This window comes from Fringilla coelebs (assembly GCF_963513975.1).
Source record: "Fringilla coelebs genome assembly, chromosome: 9".
NCBI classification, from domain to species: domain Eukaryota; kingdom Metazoa; phylum Chordata; class Aves; order Passeriformes; family Fringillidae; genus Fringilla; species Fringilla coelebs.
The window spans coordinates 13,076,379-13,094,992 of record NC_140067.1 but is presented as its reverse complement, the minus strand read 5'-3'; the positions used below and the strand labels follow the sequence as shown (position 1 = coordinate 13,094,992).

The 18,614-nt window shown below is 37.0% G+C and overlaps 1 protein-coding gene across 11 annotated transcripts in view; it reads right to left on the bottom strand.

Moving 5' to 3' along the window:
* The window catches only part of ADGRL2 (adhesion G protein-coupled receptor L2), a 384,884-nt gene extending 366,481 nt beyond the window's left edge, over positions 1–18,403 (bottom strand). For 6 of the 11 annotated variants that reach the window (XM_084211670.1, XM_084211665.1, XM_084211667.1 and 3 more), the window contains exon 1: positions 17,813–18,402. The gene's annotated coding sequence lies outside the window, so the exon portion shown is untranslated. Of the gene's footprint in view, positions 1–17,812 lie in introns of all 11 variants that reach the window. The other 5 variants (XM_084211673.1, XM_084211661.1, XM_084211677.1 and 2 more) reach the window with 2 other exon arrangements.
* Positions 18,404–18,614: the final 211 nt, after the last annotated feature.

Below are 18,614 nucleotides of genomic sequence, written 5' to 3'. Positions count from 1 at the left end.
TTAAAATTATCACTCAAATGACTGTTTTATTTGCCTAAGTGCTGATTTAATAGACCAAATCCAAGATTTGGCAGTATTGCCAAATGCATCCATGTTTGAAAAGTGCGTTCTGACTTTGAATTATATGTGACAACCTTTGTGCTGCTGTTCAGTGCAAGCAAGCCTTACATCATGGCAGTTCTTGCACCAAAACCTGAGGCAGTGTACACAAACTATTAGATCCTATAATGCATCCAGATTTTGTCTTTGGGTTTTATTTGGTTTCATTTGATTGTTTTCATATTTTTTCAATTTATTGAGAGAAAAGCACTAGTTTAGTGCTTTTTTTCAATTTTACCTGCTCCTTTATAATCAAGAATTCATTTCCTGGGTATACCAGCTGATGTGAGTTTAAAGGAAAAAGACCAGAGAAGAGCCAGCAGGTAGCAGAAGTGAGAGAGACTAGACGATTAAAGGGTCCAGAAAGGATGAACAAAGGAAGAGTTAAGGTTCCTTGAAGGACACATTTGCTGATGGCAAGTGGATGATGAATAATGAAAAGCTGTTAGATAACCACCTTCCATTGAATCCTCATTCTACATACAGGAAACTGTTGAAAAGTCATATCTTTAGGTTAAAATCTCTACCTTAATCATTGAACATGGAACTGGACAATCTGGGAATTTGGGCTCTGTTGCTAAATATCAAAAAATCTATTGTAAGCTTAAAAGAAACATCACAGCAACAACAAACAACAAAAACCTCAAGACCTCCTGTTATAAGAAACTCGTTTGATACTGCCAGAAAAGTTGTTTGAAAATACAGATGAATTGAAATGTATAATATCCTTTTAAAGTGAAACTGAGCTCATTTCGTTAATAAACAGTTTATTCTTGTAGGAGTGTTATAGTAACATGGCACAGCTTTGTGGAATAGAAGGCTCATTCTCTATGGCTTTTCTATTATTATTAACTGCAGGAACACATAAAAGGTGCTACATTTGCAAAGTATTATTATTCAAACCTATCAATGTTAAAAATCCTTTTTAGTTAATTTGCCCTCACAGCTTGAAACACCCTGGCAGTTCTTGAAGCTCTGGTGTTTTCTCTAGACAGCCTTTGGCATAATTCCAACAGTGATTCTGACCCTTAAAAGACCCGGGACTTCAGTTAAGGCCCGTCAGTCACACCAAACTGTGACAGATCTGTGGTGTGAGCAAATACCACGGAGAGGCTCTGATGCTGTCCTCACTCTCATTTTAACTAACTCCCCTGAAAACTCTTGGGTCACGTTTACAGAGCAGTGACACTATTGTTTCAAGGCAAAGGTATGGTTTATTATTACATGAGGATGCACAAAAGTGCCTTCAAAAAGTGAATGTATATTTATCCCTATGAACAACAATCACAATGGGATACACAGATATTTGAGTGTTCAAATGCGTGCATGCAAAATCGGAAGGAAAACATACATGTTCCTGAATGAGACATTTTTATTTTCGAAATTGATAGTGCCTATTACATGCAAACTACTTTGCATTTTTACAGTTAGGAAATGTCAATAAATCCATGGCATGTAAAAGGGCACTGCTACTGTGGCAGTGATTGGAATTCTATACTTTGTCAAATACATGTACCTCTTAATTCAATAATCTTTAAAAGCAATACTCATTGTGGTTTACAGTATGACACCTGACCTTTTGTTAATGTCAAATACCATTTTGCTTTAGCATGGAAAATTATTATATTTCTATAAATATAATCATTATTCTTGGGAAAAATGTATTAAAGAAATAGAATAGGAAACTGATCAGCTTATCAATTATTTCACATGACAGTGATTTTATGTATTATTTTTGACATTTCTGTAAGTATCCTAAAAAGGCCCTAAAAGAACAGCATCTCTGAGTCAAAATTCTGCCTGCAATACTGGCCTATTTGCTGAGGGTAGCGAAAAAACAAAAATTCTGTAGTGCTGATTGGCAAGAAGAATGTAGCATTAGGTTGTTTTTCCAGCCAAGCTCGATAAAATTTCTGTCAATGCTTATACAATATGTGGTTTGGACCTCTCCTTAAAGGCAGCTAAGTACAATTTACAAAATACCTATTTAGTTGTCATAGATATGTCCAGTTCTGTCTAAAAAGCAAGCTAGCAGCAAGGGAGATAAAGAATTCAGTTCCCCATCATTAGGAAATACAGATTTTTTTTTGCTGAACTAAGCAAATAACTTGCCATTGAATGAAACGTATCAGTTGAGCTCGAATCCACGGCTTGACCAGTGTATTTGTGTAGATTTTCTATCAATATATGCTTCTCTTTTCATGTTGACTGGGTAAATCTCATTGATTCATGTCTGACTTGTGTTAGAGGAAGAGTGTAGGGTAAAAAAGAACTCTGAAATGTGTGTATTTTTTTACATATCTCTACATATGTAAATATGGCAAGAGGTTCCTTTTACCTGAGCAGCTGGACTTTACTGAGCAATCTTGAACAGAAATGTATTGTTCTTTCCGTTGGGATAGACCAGGGCAGAATTTTGGCCTGTGGAAGAAAAGCAATGCACTTTCTTTTTGTTTATGATATGCCTCCAATGGTACTTCATGTGCCAGAAAATGATCCTTTAAATAGCAATCTTCTTCACCTTCCATGCTTGGCATTGACATTGTTTTCTTTATGAGGTAAAGTGTAGAAAGATACAGCACACTCTTAGAAGGGCTTAGCAAGAGAGTGGTGCCAGATTTAGACTTTGTTTATGACATAGTTCTTCTATGAATATGCAAGCAAAAATCAAAAGACTCTCCAGCTTGTGAAAAGGAATTCATTATGAAACCCCACAACAAACCTAATGAGAACTCTAACGATTCCTTATTCAAACATTATATTAGAGGGCAAAAGAGTAGCAGAGATGAATCAGTTGCCTTACTAATATATGAAATAATGGAGACAGAAGCTACATTCATGTGTATGGAGAACATGAGAATATTTTGAAATATTTGTGTGGACATTTTAGGTTATTAAGCTTTCTGCAGGTTATTTAAAAGGAGGAAGATGGGTTAAAAAGTGGGAGTCAGAATAGGGCTGTTTGAAAGAGCCTTTCACCTCCAGAAGTTTCTTTGCTAAAGATAATAGAAGACTCAGCCACCTAGACAGTAATTTTTAAAAATTAACCACCATCTAGAGAAGAGAGAATTTTCCAGAGACAGCATTTTACTACTGCTATTACAGACTTTGCTAAATTTGGCCTGGACATTTTGCCCCTAGACATTCAGTAATTGAAATGACCAATAGAGGCTATGGCCATAGCTTTGAAAAAACCTGTGTTGCCTACTTGTAATTCATTGCTGGTTGCTTAGCTTCCCCTAAAAGTCAACTCCTCATTTACAGCTGATATAAGTCTCTCTCTAAAGGCTGGAGAAAAGGCAATGTGAGTTATGAACCTGCTTTTCAGGACACAGAAAAAAGTCTTCTTCAAGACCTCACTGAATTGGTTGGTGCTGTTTTCCATCATGGGAAGCAACTACCCTGGGGCTCTGAGACAGGAAGGAGGTCATGTGAGTGCCTCTCAATCCATTTCAGACAAAATGAGCTGGGTTAGCTCATACTCACCTTCAACAGTCCATTAAGCTTTCCCAGTTCATTTTGTCTGTAATGCAAAGGAATGTGTACACAAACTCCTCCACAAACAGAACTGGGAGGATGGCAGCTTCTGGTGGAGTAAGGTGACAGACCATTGGGGAAAAAGCCATTTTCCATTGCTTGCTCAGGAATGCTTTCCCATGAAGTCTAAGTCAAAGCAGGCAGACCGTCATTTTTTATGCAAGGCAAGTTAAAGTCTGGCCCAATGAGGCTCCCTGAGATAGCTTTGTAAAGGCTGGCACTTGGTGGAGAAACTTTTAGAAAAGTCAATAGTTAACCCACAACCATTTTAAACAAGAGTTGACAATTAAAACTTTAAAAAAACAAAAAGTGAATGCTTAATTAAAAATCTTACTTGCACCTTAAAATGTGTATAGGACAGCAGGTGCATCTCTATGTGATTTAGTAAAATATATATTTGAAAGTAGATGCCTGTGAAAAAAACTAGATATTTAATTACAGTAAATTAATGCAAATAAATTGCAAATGTCAGGATTCACTGGAAAAATCAATAAAATCTCTGACATTCTTTAAAACAATTCTGAGAACTACGGATGTATCCACTGCACACTTTCTAAGACTGAAAGAAAACAGGGAATAAAACCACAGAAATTTCTCAGGATAGATAAAGACAGAGAGGACTTTACATCCTTGACCACAACCTTACAAACCAATGATGTTTGATGGTACAAGAGTGGCTTCAGAATCTTTGGACAGAACCATATATAAGTTTTTAATTTCAAAATCAGGTTGAAAATCATCTCCTATTTCAAAAGAATCGTAAACCTATGGTTTTGTCTAATAGAACACCAAGGCCTGTGTTTAACTTTTCTCAGATGAATCATTCTGTGCCCTCTCACCTTAGAGCAAGTTAAGTGCTTCAGTTGTGTCATTTCAGGGCCTATAAACCAAATTATGTGGACTCCTCAGACCCAAATATATTATTGGGAGGGGAGCACTAATTTTAAGATATTGTAACATACACCATGTCATCTTCTCTTTTCAGTTACAAATTTATCTCTTCTGATGTGAGAGAATGAAGTATGGAAAGAAATAAGGAAAGGAATATCATGCTGGAAGCCTAACTGATTTAGCTTAAAATTCAGCAGTGTCTACTGCTTTGCTGAAGGAATGTAACCTGCTGGTGACAGCAATCATGACTTGACAGAGGATCAATCACAAGAGTTACAAGTGCTTTGCCCTTTTTCTGATATGTGACAGTTTTGGAAAACAGCATCCTGGATAATCCCTTGTGGAACAACTTTCTGGATTATCTCTAGTGACCCTAGTTTTCCTATACAAACATAAATGTGCTTCATATTATTAGCCCCAGTTAGGATAATAGCCTTGGTAACAAAGAGGTGCAGAAGAACTGGGGAGCTTTTCTGTGCTTGGCAGATACAAAAGACACCTTGAACCAACAGAATAAAACAACAACAACAAAAGTGTAAAGTTACCTGCAGCTGCACTGTGCAGCTCTGGTGGGAACAGTTTTACTGACTGTGAGGAGTTTAATTCACTCCTTGTGTTTCTTCTGGTTTTAGTCAGTAGAATTTTAATGAAATAGTCAGTTTAGTTTCCTTCCAAAATTCACACATTAATTTAAAATTGGAATGCCACAGCTATGAACCAGACCTCTTTTACTTGGCCAGTGTTCATTCTGTAACTATGTAAGTGGCTCTTGCATTAGCAAAGTCTTCCATGCCCAAAGACTAGGAGAAGATTTGGAAGATTAGGATGCACAAAGTTTTGAAAGGATTTTCCAAGTTTGATATTTGCACCTGTGTAACTAGCAAAGGACAAAGTTTAGCCCTTAATATTATTTTATCCTGGCAGCATTTTAATATATCCCGGTTTGATTTTACATCAATTCCTGGCTCCTTAACAGTTTTAAATATGGTTGTGACTTACAGCTGGGGTCACTGAACAACGTTAGCTAAACATCCAGAGTGTGATATTTTATTACAGTTAAGCTTTTTCAAAAGCCAAAAGGAATCTGTGAAGAAAATACTAGAGCTGGAATTTTTAAAGTCTATATGGCTGCAAAGTCATATAACTTATTTACATATATTTTAAGGATATTGATTCCAAAGAAGAAATGCACCCACAAAAAGAAACCCAAGTTAAAGGCTAATGTGTAAATTGCTTTAAAAACTGTAGTTGCTGTAATTACATGGAGCATTTTACAAGCGACTAGGGACTGCTTTGGATAGATGACTGAAATTTAATCAGTATCTGGCACAGATTGCCTTTCTTTCACACCTCACATTTCTGAAGTACTATTCTAGAGGAACCTGCTAGAATTGTGAGCCTTTGTTACCACATTTATCTCTCTATGCAGCTTCCAAAAGAGTGACTTTCCCAGAAGATATGGGTCTGGGTCCTTTTTCAGGAGCATATGTCTTTCTTTTCCTTTTTGGGCAAAGTTCATTCCACTACCCAGGCTCAGGTTTGTAGTCACATGGAATTTTATGTATGAAATATAGAAAATATTGTTAATGCTGCTACCTGATACTAGAAGATAAAGGAAACATGCACAGCTCTTTGTACTCACAGGACATAAACACTTGTGCTAAACCTTTTATTAAATACAACTTATTTCTTCTTCAGGCTTTATTTTATTATTTGTGTTACCTGCCATGAAACTGTCAGTTAAACAAAGGGGTCCCCCAATAATCTCTGCTGTTTAAAGTCAGAAGGAAGCAGGAAATAATTAGGTATGGTAAATGTGAAAATTGATCTATCTGAAGAGTGTGCAGTTTACAAGCAAAAAATCAATACGTTTGCACCATACAGATTAAAATCATGTATCAATGTTTTAAATGTTTCAAGATGTAAAGATCTGAAAGTCTAAATAGAATTCTTGATGATTACTTCTATTAAAATCCTAAGTATTGGAAGATGTACAATGACTGTCTAGACTCATTACTATATTATCTGCTTTGTAGAAAAATAATATCCTTGCTGCTTGTTTGTAAAATCCTCATTACTATGCCTAATATACTCTGTCCCTGGAGTAAATTGAAGCATTTCCTTCTTTGGTACTATGCTTTCCCTTAAGTTGGATTCTTTGAGGGGATTCTTTGAGAAATACAGGGACTATTCTGTGACATCTGAGTTCTGGAGATCAATTTATAGCCGTTAAAGATCATGAAGAATTGCCCACTAAAACAGTTACTGTTTGACAAATAACAACATTTGTGTTTAGCCTGAATATTTATCAAGTAGACAGAGCACTTTTTCCTGATGCCTGAATGAAAGTCTGCATGAACAAACTTATTAATCAGTTATGGTCTGTTTTAAACCACCTGTCTTATTTAAATAGAAAATACCAATGTGCACTTTTGCATATATTAATACTGCACTCCTGATCTGGAATGTGCCTGTGTTGAGATGTCACAGCCATGGGCCAAACTACCAGCAGTAAAAGCTCTGTTATAGAAATCCTGCTTTCCTTTTCTTGAGAAATGCTGGCACTCTGTTTTGATCTATGTGGATCTGGTGGATTATACATTCTGCATTTAGCCTTAGAAAGCCTCAGACCGTGGCTGTATTTGCACTGTGTCACTGAAGTCAGTGGGGACACTGCCACTGAAGTCATTAGCTTTTCAGAGGATGGAAACTGATTCAAAGAGCACCTCATATTTTAAAGTTCTAAACTAAAAACAGGCTTTGGGAAATTTCTTAATTGTTTGTGAGCAAAAACTTTCTTTTAAGCAAAACATTTTGTCAGAATCAAAGGTGTTCCAAGCAGCTTAGTTATTGAATCCACAGGGGAAAAAAGAAAGATTTGCATAGGTCCCAGTTACAAAGAGTCTACTATTTTCTAGTAAGGATCAGCTTAACTAAAATAAAGAGGTATGGATAAGACAAAAGTTTCTAAGGAAAGCTTTGTGGTTCATCATCCTACTTAATTTCTTTGAGGATTATGTAGGAGTTGTTAAATGGTGTGGATTTCTGTTCAAATTTAACGCAGTATGAGACTATTTAATTTCTGTTTAGTGTTCAAACTACGACTGTTTTAGCATATATTTTAACAGCAAATGATGAATTTGGCCCCTCAATTTCATGTTATGTATTCTGCATGCAGTATGAGGTCTGTTTCTTTAAGGACAGGTTCAAAATCCATGGAACTTGTTTCAAAAAGGAATGAATAATTATAATCTGTGGGTTTTATCCATGAATAATTATAACCTGTGTTTACAGATTATTTATTTTTCAAAGCTGTATACAAATATTAACAAAACAATCATCTCAACATCCTTGTGTGTCATGTTTTACATATAGCAAAATAAGAAAAAAAATTTTAAAAATATAGTGCCTAGCACTTTAGTCGTATAACTGGGGTGTCAAGCTACTAAAGTAATGCAAATAACAATAATGGTAAGGGAGAAACCTTTCAAGTTTGTCTCTAACTGGCTTGATTTTCATAGGTTTAGACTTCTGAGAACTCACAACTCCCTTTGAAGTCAATTGAAAATGTGAGTGTCAGCACACATTAAAATCAGACCACTAATTTGGATGCTTAAACGTGAAATTTAAATTCTCAACTTCAAGTTTGGAAAAATTCACCTAGGTGACTTTTCCAAAGGTACCAGTGTTAGACCTAGGAGAATCTTGATTTTCAACACCTTGTTTTCACAGAGATTCCAGCACAGAAACAACGGACTAAGAAAATCACAATATGGTAGATCTGTGCAGCTAAAGGAAGTTGGAGTGGGCATGGAATTCTGCACCATAATCCAGATATTGCAAGGACAAGAGAACCTTCCTTTCTTTACAGAGCAGCCTAATGAAAAAAATAGCTGAGGCCACACTGCCTCATGGAGAGGACACTGAAAAGGTCTGGTCATTTCATATAAACTCCTCCTCTCCCCTGTTTGTGTGTTACCTCCTACCACATGACACAAAACTGGCTGGAATAGCTGTGGCCACAAAACTCCTGGAGATTAGCTTTGTTTAAACTTTTTAGGAGTTCTCCACCAGATCATCCTGTCCAGTGTCCCAAGGTCACTTCCTCAGCTTCAGATGAGCATGAGGAGTTGGTCTCAATTCTAGTTGTTACTGCACAGATATTACTGAGGAGGGACAATACTGGGAGCATCTTCCTCATCAGCTGACAGCCACATGACATGTCACATTTCAGAATGAGTGATTCTTCATCTGTATAGTTTCTTAAGTTTGATGAGGCAGCCAAAGTTCTTTTCTGTGTTAGGTCTGCAGCAAGACTTAAGAGCTAATGTCTTGAACACATAGTGAGCTCCTAATATTGAAATAATGGGTGGAGCTGGTGAATTCTGTCTAGTGCCAGCTCTCTATGTAATATTTCTCAGCATATGTCTACCTTAGTAAGCACTGCCACTCAACAGAAGTTAGTTTGTAATGTGAATCACCAAACACTGAGAACCCAACATACATGTCATGTGTTTGAACATGGGTTTGAATGCCCATGACTGCTCAGGTCCCACCAGAGGCATTCCTGAAACACATCCTCCAGCTCAGTGATGTCCAGAAGGAACAAGGCTATTTTGTCTCTGGGCTGCAGCCCAGTGTTTTGGGAGGCTGTGGGGATTTCCTTCAAGAGTGCACTCATAATTTATGTACTCCCTGGTGGAGGTACAGCCTCCATGCTGGTTCTGTGCCTTGGTACCTCCAAGGCCAGCATACATCTGGAATTTGCCCACAACAGAGCTCTGTGAGGTGGGGAGTAGTCAAATACCTCGGGCTTAGAAACCTATGGAGAAGAAGTAATGGAAGTTGGGAGTTACAGTAAGTTATTGTTACTAAGCCAGGTTATTGCAAAGATTGTTTCATCCTTTTAATGGTCAGGAACAGATCCTACAATCTCACATACTAAGCCCCAGCTGAAAGTCCTACTCATACACAGCTGACTTTCAAAGGATGGAATAACATTAAAGCTATGGCTGTACTAAACTTGCATAAAATGTAAACAATATTGTAAATAAAGAAAGTTCTCTATGGTTCAGTGTATTTTCATTGCATTTTGTGAGAGAATGAGGCACATGAATGTCAGAAAAGCATCAGCTTGTATTGTGATGCTTGCAACTTTAATTATGAACAGCTCCAATTCTCTATGTTTACAGAAGGGAGATCACCTACATGTTATTTAAAAACCACTGGGTGTAAGTTTATAGTGGTAACAGGCAAGTCTAATTTTCTTTCATACTAAGGATTTAATAGGTACAGAATGCTGCCCAAGGGAAAAAAAATGAACAAGTAGTAACTTGATATTTATTCCACACAGACATGAAGAAAGCTCACAGAAATACACAATGTCTGAAACATTGACATGTATAACTATTTTAATTGTAATGTTGATTTTCTAATAGACCATTCTGCTATGGTAGAGCTTGAAATAGTTGCAATAATTTCCAGACAAAAAGAAAACCACTCCAAATCCAACCCCCATGGCAAAAAAAAAAAAAAAAAAAAAAAAAAACAAAACCCACAAAAAAACCCAAAAAAACTGTTTGGAAAAACTTATGGTGGAGTCATAAAAATTGGTGGAGTCATAAGCACCAAGCTTATACAGTCCAAAGTTGAGAATATAGCATTAACATTTTGTATAATTGATGCTATCTTTCCCAGGCCATATTTTTTTGTAAGTAGGGTCTTGAACTTCTGATATTTCTTGACTATGATGGAGAATATTTGTGCAGAATCCTCAGATGCTTTCTAGTTCAGATTCCCAGCTCTGCCAGTTTGACGCAGAATATGACCAGGAATGTGGTGTAACAAATAGAGCAGTGGTGGAAATCCTAAAATCTTAGCCCTCCTGGTCATCCCATGTCTGGAGACCCAAGAATATAAGCCCTGTTACTATTTTTCATTTTTTGCAGATGTGAGTGGCCGTATGGTCAATGCTGGTGATTTACTCAAGAACTTAGGGAAAGTTTGTGGCAGAATCAACATGTGGAGCACAAGCTTATCCTTGCCCTTAGTTCAGGCTCACTTGCACCTGAGCCTCCTCCTGACACTAGATTTTGAAAGCCTGACCCATCACAGACTCTTCTATGTGCTCAAGCTAAAGCCAGTATGAAAGAAACCATTTTTAAAAATTAATGTCTCTATTTTTACAGTGGATAATTTTTATTCCATTGATGCATAGCAAATGTATTTGGTGCCTCAGTTCCTTTTTACACATTAAAATTGTCATTTGTGTCACACTTTAAGCCAAATTAAATAAAAAAAACCCACTCAGTTATGTAACTACTAGCACTATAGAATTTCTTCTTATTACAGAGACAAACAAGGAGTATATTGGAAAAAAAACTGTGAATCTCATTTCTGATCCTAATGAAGCAAGTAACCCATTATACCAAGGTTAATTTGTTGACTCATGATTTCCACTTATCCAATGATATACTGAATCATATGAACAAACCTCTACATCTAATCAGTTTTTTTATTGAATCCTGACCTTTTATGCACCTTCTTCTTGATTATGAATGACAGTGACCTTTATCTAATTTAAAACACACATACTGATGCAAAAATATGCAAAGTACACATGTAAATTCTGAATTAAGATGAAGATGTGCATAATCTTCCAGGGAGAAATTGCTTTAGAGAGAGATGTTTATATTAGCACCAATTGAGGGTATATGGGGAGAAAAAGTGAATTAGTCAGAACTCAGATGGTTTTGGAGGAACAGCTGCAGAGATACTGAGGGCTGTTTAGATTTTCTCTGCTTCTATTTAGAGTCCTGAAATGTCAATATAAATATCATTTTTTATTATGCTATTCAGCTTTTTATCGCATTCATGAAATGATCAAAATGGAATAAAGTCAGATAAAACACCTTTTCACCTAAGGTTTGACAAACTGTACCCCAGTATTCCATTTATGTTTCACTCAAAATACATAGTAGTAATTTTCTACAACACAAAATCTGGGTCAAATTCACAATATTATAAAAGCTGTCTGGTTCACTTTGCCATTTACCTCATTAGGAAGGAATGGTATGAGCATCATATGGAGATGATCTTTTTAGTTCAGGATATAATTAGGAATTGCTGTAAATGCTGAAAAATAAATAACCAAATTTAAGAGTAGTGAGTCTTGGGGAAAAAAAGAACTCCCTAACTTTCATTTTGCTTTTTTTCTGCTCATCACTAATGGGTCTGCACTGAAATTACTACAGATGAACGCACAATGGGCACAGTCTGAACCACTGTGTAATCCTATAATCTACTCTCTCTTTTCACAAGTCATTCCTTCCTCTGAATTGCTGTGAACCTAAGTTGTAGATCAGCAGCTTTGTTCTAGCCTCTGTATTAAAAAATATGTGAAAAAAAAAATACACAGAAAATTTGCAAAACTCAGTGTAAAGACTGTCAAAGCGCAAATCTAACAAACACATTCCTCTGAGACGCTCCAACCAAACAGTACCTGGCATTAGCATGTACTTTCATGATTAACAACAGGGGGTTGTCAGACTGCTATTTCTGAAATAAACAGATTTATCCTGACAGATAATCAGCAGTTTGCGCTACCTAATACATGTTATCATCCACCACTGACATCATTACATTAAAAGCACACTTAGTATAATCTTTTGTATGAAATTAAACAGGTTTTATGATACATTTTTGGTGGTTTTTTGCAGCGGATAGAGGGAAGCCTGGTGAAGAGACTTCAAGGTTAGAGAAAACAACCATAGCAAACAACACAGAGAAGCTCCCCAGAAATGGCATGCTGTATTTGTTTTTTCATAATCTACTAAAGTAATTTTTAAATTAATTAAACCTAAGTGTTCTGACTTTAAACTGCATCTTGTACTTTGAAGCAGTCCTTTATAATGTCCTTGGCTGTCCCCCATGTTACCTCAATACTCTCCAGCGTCCCTTGTCTGTCTGTCCTGCTAGGTTCACATAAAAAACTTGCCATATAGCATGAACTTATGAAACATTTTTGATCTTTCCACTTATAGACATATTTTTGGGGCTGGCAGGTGGACTTTTGGGAAACCATCAAGCAATGCCAGCACAGTTTTCTGGCAGGCTCAAACTTATGTTTAACTTTTGGACATCTCTTTGTGGACCATCTCTTCCTCCCTGCAGAAAGGAGGCAGCAGGTTACAGATGACTCACTGGACATGTAAAACAGAAACTTTTTGAATCTATAAAGGAAATATGGAACAAAGTCACTTGAACCTGGGATGCCTATGGATCTTCCCTTCCAACCTGCCTGCTCACTCACCTAGCTGTTTCTGCAGTAATCAAGTTTGTACTCAACATGGGCAATGAAATTTTGGTAAGAAAAGCTAAATATACATCCCCTATGTGTGTGTGTGTGTGAATATGTGTGTGTATACATATGTATATGTAATATATGTATCCTCCTCCAGGTAAACAATTCTTGCCTCAGCTCTAAGGGTAATGGGAATTATATACTCTCAGGTTCACTGGAGAAAATAGTGAAATTTCTTTCCTTTTTAAATTTTAGGTTGCCAACTGACATTATACTATTACTGTTCTGTGAACTCATGTAACACATCCGTGGCAAAAACAAGGAGCAAAAATTGCATGGGGACTGTTACTTGACTTTAACAAGTATTTCATCTTCTTCCTCAGAGCACAATTTCTAAGTCATAGACTTTTCAGCAGGGGCAAGTCAGATATCAAAGTCCTGGCTCCAGAGGCCTGTTGTGACTTATTTCTCCAGAGACAGAACCTGTATCCCTCTCTCAGTACTTTGTCTCACATGGAATAAATTTTGTCTTTTCTGCCTTCTTCCTTCATAACTTGGCAGGAAGAAAAGTAAGAAATAATGTCTGGTGAGTGAGGGATTTTTATCTATTCACACTCATGCATTTTCACATGCATTCCCCATAATGATAAAAAACCAACCACCTCCCCAAGTAAAAGAGCAGAACTAAAAGAGTGGGAAGGATGAAGTGCCTTACGTGAGGAGTGTAACCTTTAAACAAAGAAGTTGCAGCATCACACACTTTAAATGCATCTTAATTCCTATGTAATCTTTGTGTCCCATAAAACCTAGCTTCTGACAAATATGTACATATTGATCAAGGATCTTTTACCCTCCTTTTTCCCTGTATTCTCCTCCAAAACCTTTCAGTTGCAGTTGTTAAAACTAAGGCATAATTTTGCCACAGACCTTTTGCCCCAGGTAAGCTGGACAAAAATGCAACATCTGATACTCTGATGTGGAATGGAGAAATAAATATTAAGCTAACCAAGTGATTTCAGTGGTTTATTTTGTTTTCATTTTTAAAAGTGTTGAATTTCTACTGACCCACATTCTGTGTATTTCTTGTATTCAGTGATTTTTGAGGTTGCTTAGATTTTAACTTGCATTAGATATTTTGTGTCCAAAGGTGAAATGAGCATTGCTTTTGAGTCAGATGCCTACTGGCTGCATTTCTAATACTTAATCTTTTCACACTGAGAACAATAAAAAAGTGGGAGGCAGTTCAAGCTATCCCAAATAAACAGACAGAAATAAAGCAACAACTAGTTTTCCCGTGTGGACTGCTCTTGCTCATTTCTCCTCAAGAGATAACACTCACTGACATAATGTCAGATAACCATGTTCAGTGTTTCACAGACTTGCCATTTAAAGATTCATTTCCACGCCACTTATTTTCTTTTTATCAGCTTCTGTTTTGGCGCATTTCATCTGTGAAAATTTTCATGTTGACTCCCAGGACAGGTATTTAGGAGAGAGGGAAGCAAAAGGGTTCAACTTGACTTAAAACTCCTCTAGAAATTATAAAGCTAGTAAGATAGGACAGAAAAATGAGAAGCTCTCATGAGAATAGTTGTTTGCATAAAATTCTCAACTCTTACTAAAGTTTCAGTGCAGTTCCTGGGGAAGATGGATATATAAAGCCTCAGGTTAACTTCAGTCACTGCCAAGCATTTTACATCTGCTGAAGAATTCCAAACATTAAAGCTTGTCAATCCAAATCTTTAGACTAAAATAAATAAACAAAAACCAACCAACCAAATAAACAAATAAATAAATAACTAAATAAGGAGCAACTTCAAAGGCTGTCAGTAGGCAAGTTATAGATCTGATTCAGCTTTTAACCCCTAGAGGTATAAGCACACTTTATCTGCAAAAGATGTGCAGTGTCTGTACGCTGCAATATTACGTTTTAATAATCTGCAGCACAAGGCAATAATAAAAAAGGAGAATATGATATAATTGTGTACGTAATTGGATGAGAAGCTGTGGGGAACATCGTCTTTCTACGCAATTATAGAAAACACTAATAACAAATCCTCAAGGACTTTGTTGACAATTAAGTTTCCTATTTTTAGCCATGTGTTTTCTCAAAAGCTCTTACTTTTTAGGATTCCCATTTTTTTTCCCCTCCCTCTAGAATATTTTTAATGTGTTGTTTAGCTTAGAATTGTAAACAGGGCTTTCAAGAAGTTGGATGGAACTTAATCTCTAAAGCATTCTTTTAAGATGGTAAAACCAGCAGAGAGGAGCCTGAGGGGAATAAGAGCCCTGCATGATATACAGCTCTGAGTCTCATGGACCTGCTGCAAGGCTCACCACAGCAGAGTATCTGGGAACCTTTCTGGAAGAGAGGTTTGCTGAGTTACTGTAGCAATGGCAGGATTGCAGAGGCAGAGGAAGAAACCAAACCAATGGGAAAAAGGAACTGGCTGCAGAAAGTCTCTGACAACCTTCTCTAGAAAACTCCAAAGAATTAATTGGCCTGAAATGAAACACAGGGTCTCACTCCTTGGAGAGTTTACTGAAAATACATTCAGAGGCCTCAATAATATTTCATCTCAACATGGTTTCATCTCATTTTATTCAGTGTATCAAAGAATTAAACTGAGTTGTGTCAAGTAAACCTGGTGAACTTAAAGGAAACTTGAGTACATAATTTGGAAGTAACTGTATGAAACGCTGCTGATGACTCACTAAGGACCACTTTTGTGCCCGTGAGACATTGATCATTGGGTAAAAAATGGAAAAGAATCAGGAAATAGCTGTCTGCTCCAGCACTATTTTAATCCACTTACAAAAAATTTTCCTTGGAAAGGCCTTTTTCATATCTCCAGTGGTGACTCATCTAATCTCATCTCTGTATATTGCTAAACTCCACAGGGATCACCTTTACTTTCCAACTTTACCCTGGCCAGAGATTCAGTCACACAAAAGATCCTTAATGTCTTTCCTTAAGTTCAGCTCACTTCTCTAAAATGCATTTCCCCTCTCTTTCACAAAATGAAAGAAGTAGCTTTTTGGAAATGCTTTCTTTTTTCCCCTTCTTTTTTGTTTTCTATTTTTTTTTTTTTCTGGGGAGGCAGGATGCCAGTATCAAATGCCTCTTTTCTGTAAATCAAAATTTCTTTGTGTGGAGCAAGTTGAGTTTTTGGGAAGAATATGTTTCTTTCTTTCCTGTCTAGAAAGGTTTCTTTAATTTTACTTTAAAACTCATGTATCAAAAATATATGTGTGTTCCCCCACATTATATATATATGCTTGTTCTCTCTAGCATTAATTTATTCAAAAAACTCTGTGCTTGAAAGAGTTAAAAAAAATTCTAATTACAGGATAAGAAAGAAAGGTCAGACTCCACTTACATCATTGTGAAGGGCTTTTATTACACACTGCTATAAAACATATTTCTTTTTTTCAGTTGCCATCCTCACAGGGTAACCTGCATACCAATAGGATCTCCAAAATGCCATGAAGCAAAAGATATTTATCTGCTAAATTCTATGTATAGTAACCTTACAAATGCCAGAGAAAGAGAGATTGCCCTCTGCACAGTAATACTTGTGTAGATGTCTTCTTTATGCTAACAATGACAAGGCTTTCTAGGTTTGCACTGTACTCCAAAATCAGAATGCATTTTTTGTTCAAAAAGCAGACTGTCTATCAAAGAGAAAGGATGCACATTCTAGGCACTAAAATGAACTGAAAATACTTCATTTAGTGAGCAAATACTCTCCTGAAGCATTTTTAGTAAAAATATCTAATCCTGAAACATAAAATGAAAATGTATGACTCAAGTGTTCTTGAAGAAATTAGACAGGATATGTTTGGGAATATCTCTCTGTCCTGGCTGGTTAACTAAATTTTCATTTTGAACTCTGTTTGAAGCCTCACAGAACTGTTATTTGATTAACTTGACTATGTTAGATAACAAGTTATCCAAAAGCAGGGTGGCTCCAGATCTAATTGCTGTCATTTTTTAAATCCAGCTGTGCAAAACAACAAACAAGAACTTTACTCCGGGACAAGAACAAGTCAGAAAAATTCCAATTTTTACAATATATTAGTCCTCAATTCCATTACTTGTGATTTAACATATCTAAAGTAGCAATGTATTCAAAGAAATATACATTGATAAATGCAAGATTTTCTGTCTGCTTTCATAATACCAGTGTGTGCTGTCAGATGTATTAGTTCAATATTTAAGCGATGTATGCTTAAAATTAGAATGTAGCTAATGACGTAGTGACTGACTTTCCTTTTCTTAAGGAGTTTTTTTAGGAATCTCATTCAAATAGTTGTTTCAGAGTTGCACTTTGTTTGCAGAGCAAGCACTGCCTATCCAGCCTTTCTAAACAATAAATATTAACACAGAATATTGAGGGTTCCATTTCATCACTTCTGCTGGTAATTCTACTAACTATGTTTATCTTGTGGTCTAAATTTATGACAGGCCCATTTGCAGTGGGGCCTGGAGTTTCCTTGTTTACAACACTGCAAAGTAAAAGGTGACCCTTTTATTTTTGTTTAAAACCTTTCAACAGTTTGTTCTGCTCCAGAGATAGCACCTTAATAAGGTTTCAGGCCAGAAAGCTCTCTTGTTTTCTTTTGTGGGGGTACAGTTCACTGCATTTACTTACACAGACATTAGAAAACATTTTTAAAACAGAATACAAACTTGGTTGTAGATTACATTTGTAGATTAGAAAGCTTCTGCACTGAGATCCTACCTGCCATTATGTAAAGGAAAAGAGAACCAGGGGGTAGAGGATACAGAGCTGGCTAAATAAACAGTAAATGAGCTGTTTAAACAGTTGTATCTATACACACAAGTAATAAAAGCATCAGGCACCTGGTGCAAATCTATTAGGACCTATTTCTGACAACAATATACATCATTATAGTGGGATCTGATAAAGAGCAAACACTGGAGGCATTACATGTCTTTAGAAGAATCAGGCTTCCTACCTTAGCAAGAGTGATAGAAGGTAAGTCCCCCTTTAAAGAAAGTTGTAAGTAAAGCCAGGCAGCAGTTGCAGTGAATTGAGTCCTTTCAGTCACTGTATACATGCAGTAGTTCTGCAATAAGGGAAAAATATAATGGGAGGAGCAGCTGTGAACGAGTGACCTCCTGAAGCTGAGTTCTCTTTGTGAATCGAGCACTGGGAGCCAGTGCCTCTGATTTGCATGGATTATCTCCACTTGAACAGATACATTTAAATTAACTGGCACAGGGGCACAGGGATAGAAAACAAAACCAAACAAAAAAAAAAAAATTAAAAAGGGAGAGAAAATAGAACAGGAAGGCGCAAGTGGGTGAGCGGAGGAGCGCGGGGAGCGGAGGGCGAGCGGCGAGCGGGGCGCTCGGCTGGGCGCGCTGAGTCGGCGGCGCGGCGGCTCCGAAGAGCTACAGCTCCCTCTTCATGCCGCAGCCGTAAGACGAGGAAAGCTGCCTTCACCGCCGGCTTCAGCACAGAGTCCCCCCACCCCTGCTCCCCCCAGCTTAGGATGGTCCATTTGATCAGATTTCTATAAACACTTAATAACTCAGCCTGACGTGCACCCAGGGTTTTGGACTGCGAGCCTTAAATGATTATAAATCTGGTAAACCCTGCTAAACGATTTTAAACACAGAAATATTTTGAACGTAGTAACTTGTGCGAGAGGAGATGGGTTGTTTCCAAGTGTGCCATGGCAGATTTATTATTTGCGAGCGTACAGGTGCGTTTAAAATAGTTAAGGGATGGCAGCGCTCAGAGCGTGCTGTGCG